The sequence below is a fragment of the Hakea prostrata genome, chromosome 3 (genome assembly GCF_041222555.1).
Source record: "Hakea prostrata isolate BN-2017 chromosome 3, UWA_Hpros_2, whole genome shotgun sequence".
In the NCBI taxonomy this organism is placed as follows: Eukaryota; Viridiplantae; Streptophyta; class Magnoliopsida; order Proteales; family Proteaceae; genus Hakea; species Hakea prostrata.
In genome coordinates, this window is record NC_142602.1 from 55,292,393 (window position 1) to 55,300,826 (window position 8,434).

Genomic DNA, 8,434 nt, shown 5'->3' on the forward strand with positions numbered 1-8,434 from the left:
AGAACTTAGCAAGTATTCAATCAAAATAAACATCTTCACACACATTCCAAGGCAAACATAAATGCAAATACATGAAACAATATGTGCAAGTATGCTTCTAGCTCTATATATGCATGCTAGTCTCTATTGGGAGACATGCTTTAAGATAGAACACCATACTCCTTTGGGTAGGTCTCAGTCACTCTTCCCTCATAGCTCTGATGCATGTCTTTTGGGTTCTCTGTGGTAATTGGGTTAAAGAATCCATCCTTGACATTCCATAGTTGGGGTATAGGTCAACACTATCGCTCACCACCATTGGTATGAGTACTGGCGCGTGTCAGGGTTAAGCCTAGCGAAATGCAAGTCTTCTACTTAGTTATATCAACTTAGATCCACATACTTCCATTCCTCCCATCCCAGGATCCTTTCTGGGTATCCTTCTCCCCGAGTCAGCGAATCTTTATGGAATCCACCAAGTCGGACTACGGACTCATCAACCCTATTGGTCAGTTACATCAAGCTAACAGGTAGTTCCCGTTTCCTCTCATGGATCATTTCACCGGTCTTGATTTCAGGGGCCCACGTTCCACTTCTGCAACCGTACCAATGAATGGCTTCTCACGAGTATCCGCAATGTGATCCATGTCCTCTCACAGATGTAACTAACCGGTATCCAAAGGGCCCACAAATCCTCATTACTACCACGGGTTGCTCGGCCTCAATTCCCTTCTGATCGGGTCTGATATAACAGGGACATCCTAGCCAAACACTTTTAGACATGCTTTAGGTATGTCAACCAGTAATCAGGGAAAGCGCCAAGGGGCACCATAGGAAAATGTCTCATACCACCTCCATTGATGTCCAAAGGCAGGAACACCAAAAGGGCATTCCCCATTCCCCAATCACAACTTAGGAATTCACATCACATCACAATAGTGATTCCATACATGTCACACCATAGTCCAAATCACATTCAACATCATTCATGATTCATTCCAATATGTAAACCACAATATGAATAACCTACTGTAATTGCAGAGGTAACATAATATAAAGAAGGTAAATCAACAGTAGCTAAATCATGCATTCGAATCATATCATAACAAGATATGTAAATATGCATATTGTGAGTGGAATACTCACTTCGTATTTGACTTTGTAAACTTCGAGAAAGAGATCAATGGGCAAGTCCAAGGTCACCAAAATAACCCTAAACAAACATGTATTGAATATAAGGAAAAAACCCTAGAAGATTACAAGTCAAACGGAAGCAAACAGAGCAGATTTGAGGCTACTAACTTGGTTGGTCGATTGGTTGGTCGATTGGTTGGTCTACTGGCCCAGTCGACCAACCAGTCGACCAATGGAACAATAAAGGGCTGCGAACCCTAATTTGGTCATAACTTCTTCGTTTGAAGTCCGATTGGTCCGAAATTCAAAGGGGAGCTTCCTAGAACATAATAGGACTATCTAAGAAGGTCAAAGCATCAAGTCATGGTCAAAAGATTGAGCTATAAAGATTTAGGGTTTTAACATATATTAACCATGGCTCTTATGAAAAGGCCAGGGAGAATAAAGATTCACCCTAGGGAATAAAGAGTACAAAACCACTTCAAGGAAAGCTTTGGGATAATCCAACAATTAATAAAGGATTAGGGTTCTCAATTGAATATCATCTCATTAAGGTTCCCCTAGATTGGTTCTCAAAATAACCCAAGGTAAGTTCACAGAGGGTAAGGGAAATAAAGAATTAGTATTTCAAAATTAAGAATGGCATTGGGGAGGATCAGAAATAATAGGGTTCCCAATTAGGTAACCTTCCTTGAAGATACCCAAAATTTCTTTAACAACATGCATAAGGTAGCTCACAAAAGAGAAAAGGGGAAAGACAAGGATCTATCCTATAATCATGGGAACACAAGGGATGGTCATGGTAATGGTATGAGACCTTCCTTACAATCACCAACTTTGGCAGGAAAAACAATAACAAGGGAGTAATCAAGAATTATGGCAAAATCAAGAAACAGGAACATCACCATATGGTTTCAAGAACTTCAAGAACATAGAGTGAATTGGGGAATTCACTCTAAGAAAGAAAGAATAGTATTTTAAAATCAAGAAAGGTATTGGGTAGGGCAATGAGAGAAACAAGGTTTCACATAAAGTGAAAGGAAACAAATTCAAATCATACAATTAGGGTTTTACTAACAAGAATCAGTGTATCCCATGGAAAGACTAGGGAGAATAAAGATTCACCCTAGGGAAAACAAGAGTAGAAATACATAATCAAGAAAGGTTTTGGGGAGGATCCAATGAATTAAAAGTGGATTTGGATACCTCTCATGAGGGTTACCCAAAATCGACTCTCACAAAATCACCCTCTTTTTGGTTTCCATGGTCCAAGGAAAATTAGGGATCAACCCCTCAATCATGAGGACACAAGGGAAGGTCATGGTAATGGTATGAGACCTTCCCCACAATCATAAAGATAGGTAGGAAAATCATGGAAAGAGTCATCAAGATCTTAGGTAAGATCATAGACATAAAACATTATCATATGGTTTCAAGAAACATAGAGTGAAAGGGGAATTCACTCTAAGAAAGAAAGAATAGTATTTCAAACTCAAGAAAGGTATTGGGTAGGGTCTAACAATTAATAAAATATTAGGGTTTCCTAATTTGGTTACCTCTCAATGAGGGTTACCCAAGGGTTCCCTCCCAAAATCAACCACTTTGGTTTCACATGGTAAAAAGGAAAACTAGGGATTAACCCAACAATCATGGGGATAGAAGGAAAGATTGTAACATTATTGTGAGACCTTTTCCACAGTCACCAAGATCATTAGAATAATAATGAGGGAGTGATCAAGATCATCGGTAAAGTCAATTTCAAGAATCATCACCATATGGCTTCATGAACTTAGAGTGAATTGGGGAATTCACTCTAGGACTAATAGAATTAGAGAAGAGGCCATTATAGTAGTGTAATACCTTTCTCATAATTAATAGAATTAGAGAAGAGGCCATGATAGTAGTGTAATACCTTTCTCATAATTAGAAGATCAGAAGTATAGAAGAAAGAATAAAACAAAGAAGAAACGAAACGATTATTAACCTTTCAGAAGAAGAACTGATGAAGAAACTCGAATGGATGCTTGAGGATCATCCTTGGCTTTGGAGGAGAAGTTCTAGGGTTCTTCCAACGTTCTCCAGAGGCTTAGAACTGATTGTGAGTGAAAAACACGGAGTTCCCCCCTTTAAATAGCATAAAAAGTCCCAAAATTACTAGGATTTCGAAAATTGACCAATATAACCCTGTTGGTCGATTGGTTGGTCGACTGGCCAGTCGACCAATCAGTCAACCAACCATGATAGCAAGTCCAAAACAGGGTTTTATGGGCCTAACTTCAATATCTTTGGATGGGCTTCTTTCAACACATCATACTACTTACCTAGCATTGAGGGAAGCCTTCAACCCATGTCCAAAAGGACTTTAGGTCCAACAACCAGGCTCTCCTTCACAAATGAGTAGTCCAACTCCAAATCAAGTAAGGTTAAGCACCATCATCAATATCCATGGGTTTCGAGTCAAATACCATGTCTTCTACTGAGATGGCCCACAAAGACTTCTTCCTTTATTTTGGATCTTTGGATCTCCACTAAGGGAGAGGTCAGACTTGACTTCCTAGGACCTTCCAAGGATAACAACACGGAACTTAAGGTCCAACTTCGAGGTCAAACATTAAACAAGCCCTTCTTCACCCAAAACAAATAGGGTGTCTAGGTTAGGTTTGGGCTGGATTTCACAACATTTGACTCATTAAAAACTCAAGCCTGAAAACCTAGTATGATAAAAATTGGACAAAAGAAAAAGAGTACAAACATAGTTCATAATAGCTCCCCCTCAATTGAGCCATATAGCCATTGTTGGGGCTAATTAATCTTACATTTTATGTACTAACCTCATACCAATGCCATATATTAATCTGTTAAAAATTGAAGTTGGCAATGATTTGGTAAAAAGATCTGAAAGATTATTTATGGATTGAATCTATTTAACATTAATTTGTTGACTTTCTTGGAGTTCGTGAGTATAAATTTTTTTTGCTGAGATGTGCTTGGTCCTTAATGTAATACAAGCAACATTATCTTCATAAATTATAGTGGGCGAATTTGTAATCGATGTTAACTACAAGAATTATTGATGGGTTATAACAAATCTTAACCAAACACTCTCTCTTCCAGCTTCATATAAAGTAATAATCTCATTGTGGTTAGAAGATGTAGCTACTAGCGATTGCTTGGTTGAATGCCAAGAAATTGCAATATAAAAAATAAATAACAGGTTTAAAAATGAGCCTTATGTGAATTAGATTTATATCCAACATCAGCATATCCCATTAAACCAGAAGTTGTGGAATCCTTGGAATAATATAATCCCAAATCTATGATTCCCTGGAGAAAATGAAAAACATTTGATTCCATTCTAGTGTCTCTGAGTTGGCTTAGAACTAAGATGTGCTATTAAATTTACCGCAAAAGCGATATTTGGTCTAGTATATTGTGCCAAGGATATCAAAACCCCAAATAAATTGAGATATGATACTCCAGGACCAAGTAACTTTTCATCAGATTCTCCCGAATGAAATGGATCATTTTGGGGATCTAGAGACTTCAAAATCATAGGTGTCAAGGCAATCCCTCTTGGACTATCACCATTGTTGGGGTTTAGGTCACCGCTTTCTCACCACCATTGGTATGAGTACTAGCACGTGTCAGGGTTTTATACCTAGCTCAGTGCAAGTCAACTACTTAGTCACATCAACCTAGGTTCAGATAGTTCTCCTCATGCATCTCACAATCTTGGTTTGGTATCCTTCCCTACTAGAGTCATAATATGCTATTGCACCAACCTTTGTAAATTAGGTCAAAGAGTATGTTCACACTTCTCAAAAAGTCCTAAAAACATGTTGGTTCAAAGTTAGAAACAACCCTTGAAGTATAGTGTTAAAAAGAGAACAAACAGCCAACTTGGCAGTGGGTAGGTTGCCTGGGGCAACCAAAGCAATCAAGCCACCCATGAAACTGGCAGACCATGGATGGGTCACCTGTAGCGACCAGGGCAGGAGACCAAGGCTATGTGTACGGACAAATTTTGCTAAGATCGACATAAAACTTCTCGTGTGGGTTCTAAACTATTGTAAAATTATTTAAAAAATTATAAAATCATGGTAGGACATTATCTAACAAAGTTTAAAGATAAATCATAGAAAAAAGAATGAAATCCTAATGAATCCTATATTAGGTTTTATTCGAATTGTTAATGCAAGATTCACGGATGAGCTAGAGTGAATAGTACAGAGGATAGAAGAGTTAGGTTTGAAATCATACTAGAACATGGTTTAACATAGTTTAGAGATCAAACAAAGAAAAATGAATGAAAACCTAACAAAGCCTATATTAGGTCTTCTCGGAAATCTTACCACAAGATTCACGGAAGAGCTAGAGTGAATGGAGATTCACTCTAGAGCAAGGAGGATAGAAGAGATAGGTCATTACAGCAAGTAGAACCTTCTTCCAGGTCTTGATAGTAGGTAGAGTCGATCAAAAGAGGAGAACTAGAATGAAGAAGATGAGTACTGTCACATCCACCCAGCCGGTACCCTATCTGGCATACCCAGTAATGTGATCCACAGTCCAAGGATCAAGCATCGAGGGACCATGCCTCCCACGTACACGATAACACAATCATGAACAATAATAATCAAGGTAAAATCAATAAATAACAGATATCATGAATAAGATAAGATCAATAATCAGAGTGTGGAAATAAATGAAACCAAGTGTATAAGTGTAATCATAAGAATGAGAAAATGAGTGAAAGTCACTCTCTCAATGGCAGTGGAAAAGTAGAAAATCAAGTTAAGTTACAATCCCATGTTTAAAGAGTAACTCAAAGAAAGTTAGTTACATATCCCAAATGTTTAACAATAATCAAGGGAAATGGGGCACTAAGCAAGGGTTTCTTCTATCCTAATGATCGTCTCCTCATTGGTGTGGACGAAGAAAGCCCATCATGGCCGCTCCCTCACCATAGTGGGGCTAACCTTGGTACACAGAATAATCCTCTTCGGCACCATAACTTTGATCTTCACCGTAGCTACCACCCAAAGGGTAGTATGAGGGATCAAAGTCCGTCTCATAGAATGAGCCATCAGAGTCTTCAATACCTGCGGGAAAATCTAACAACATTTGCACAAAAGGAATGAGTTCAAAAGAACTTAGCAAGGCAGTTATTCTATAATCCAAAATCATATAAATACAGGTCATAACATAATGCAATGTGATATGAGACATATGATGCAAATATGATTCTAACTCTATGAATGCTAGTCTCTATGGTAGATATGCTTTAAGCCATAGCACCATACTTCTTTAGGTAAGTCTCAATCACTCAATACCGGGGGAAAATTGGGTCCTGCATCCCTCTCGGACAAATCCATGGTTGGGGTTTTGGTCACCGTTCTCTCACATCACCATTTGGTCTAAGCATTGGCGCATGTCAAGGTAAAGCCTAGCCCAATGCAAGTCATCTACTCAGTCATATCAAGTCAGATTCGGATATGTCCATTTCTCCCATCCCGGGATCCTTTCCGGTATCCTTCACACTAGAGTCGGATATTACCCACCGAACTCATCAACCCTATTGGTCATCCACAAATAGTAGACGGGAAGCTCTCACATCCTCTCATGGATATGACCCACCGATCTTCGAGCGCCCGTGAGCCCAAGTCTAGCTATTTGCAACCCTACCAATAAATGGCCCCTTTCGAGTATCCGTAGCATGGTTTATGTCCTCCCTTGGGTTGGTTACCGGTCTTGAACACCCATCATACCATACACTACCACGGGTCGTTCGGTCTCAATACCCTTTCGATTCAAGTCTGACACGACAAGGACAATCCTATGTATGTCATCCAATAACCTGGGAAAGTGTCGATAGGTACCTTTGGAGAACATCCCATACTATTCCCTCTGATGCCCAAGGACAGAAGCGTCAATAGGACACTCCCCAATCCCAAGTTATACCTAGGCAATCACATGCTCAAGTCCATCATATCTCATACATTTGATACATCATCATGATAAAGTTAAATCATAAAATCGAAATGATCCATCATGAATACAAGTAACGAGAATAATAAATCATTATGACAAGAGTATATGAAATCACAATAATACTGTCCTAAAACATGTATAGCAGTCCTATAATATTCAAAAGCAATTAAGAGACTATGTTCACTAAGTATAAGCACCAAAACATAAGTTCATGGCCTATGTGTTTATGGAGATAACCAATCCTTACCTTAGGTTGAGTTGATGACGAGTCAAGAATTACCAAGGAATGATCCAAAAGTAGTGTTAAGACCCTAAGCAAACATAAATAAGAAGTTAGAGAAGAAATCGGGAATATCGGATGTCGAACGGGTCAAAACTGGCTAAGGTTGCTATCAGCAAGTTTGGTCGATGGTCTTTGTGAAACCCAACCCTAACCTTGACCCGGAAACCCTGTTGTTTGTAGGTCCTACCACCCGAAGTAAAGCAAGAAGTCAGCTATGGGCCATCCCAGTGGAAGACTTGGTGTTTGGCTTAGAATCCATGAGTGTTGATGTCAGTGTTCCATTTATGGAAACTGCACCCTGATGAAGATGAAATTAGTTGATGGACTTGGAGTACTCTCTAACTTGGTTTGAAGGCATTTATACCTACTTGGTAAGTCACATGGTGTGTGTGCAAAACCCCTTTATGTTTGGATTTGATCTGAGCCTTTATTTCCCTGTTTTGGACTTGCTGTCCTGATTGGTCGACTCATTGGTCGACTGGGCTAGTCGACCAATCAATCGACCAATGAGATCTGATTTTGCTAATTAGGTCTTTGCTTGCTCTATTTAAGTCCAATCTCGAGTCTACTTCGTATTTTCTGCCTCCAAACTCTTTGGAACGAACCAGAGCCCTCTGCAAGTCATCTCCCTTGCATCCTTGGTGATTCTCTTGGCGGATCTTTGTCAAATCTCTTGCATTTGCACAGAAAGGTATGTGATCATCCTCTTCTATGTTTCGTCTTTGATTCTCCATTACTTTTTTTTTCCTTTTTTGATTGAGGATAGTAGAGATGATGTTGTATCTCTGTTGCAACTATCTCTTTACTCATTCCCTCTCTTTTCCTAAGGATCTAAAGCTTGATGGATGATCTTCATCAAGATCATCACTCGCTTTTGAAGGAAAACATGTATCTATTCTCTTTCCTTATTTAGATTGATGTTCTTCAGCCTTAGCTCTATTTCTCTGGAGAATCTATGCATGTTGTTCATGAATCCTTTGTCATATTAGTAATCCATCATCCTATTGTTCTTGTCCATGATTTTTACTTAGAATTCTTCAAGAACCATGA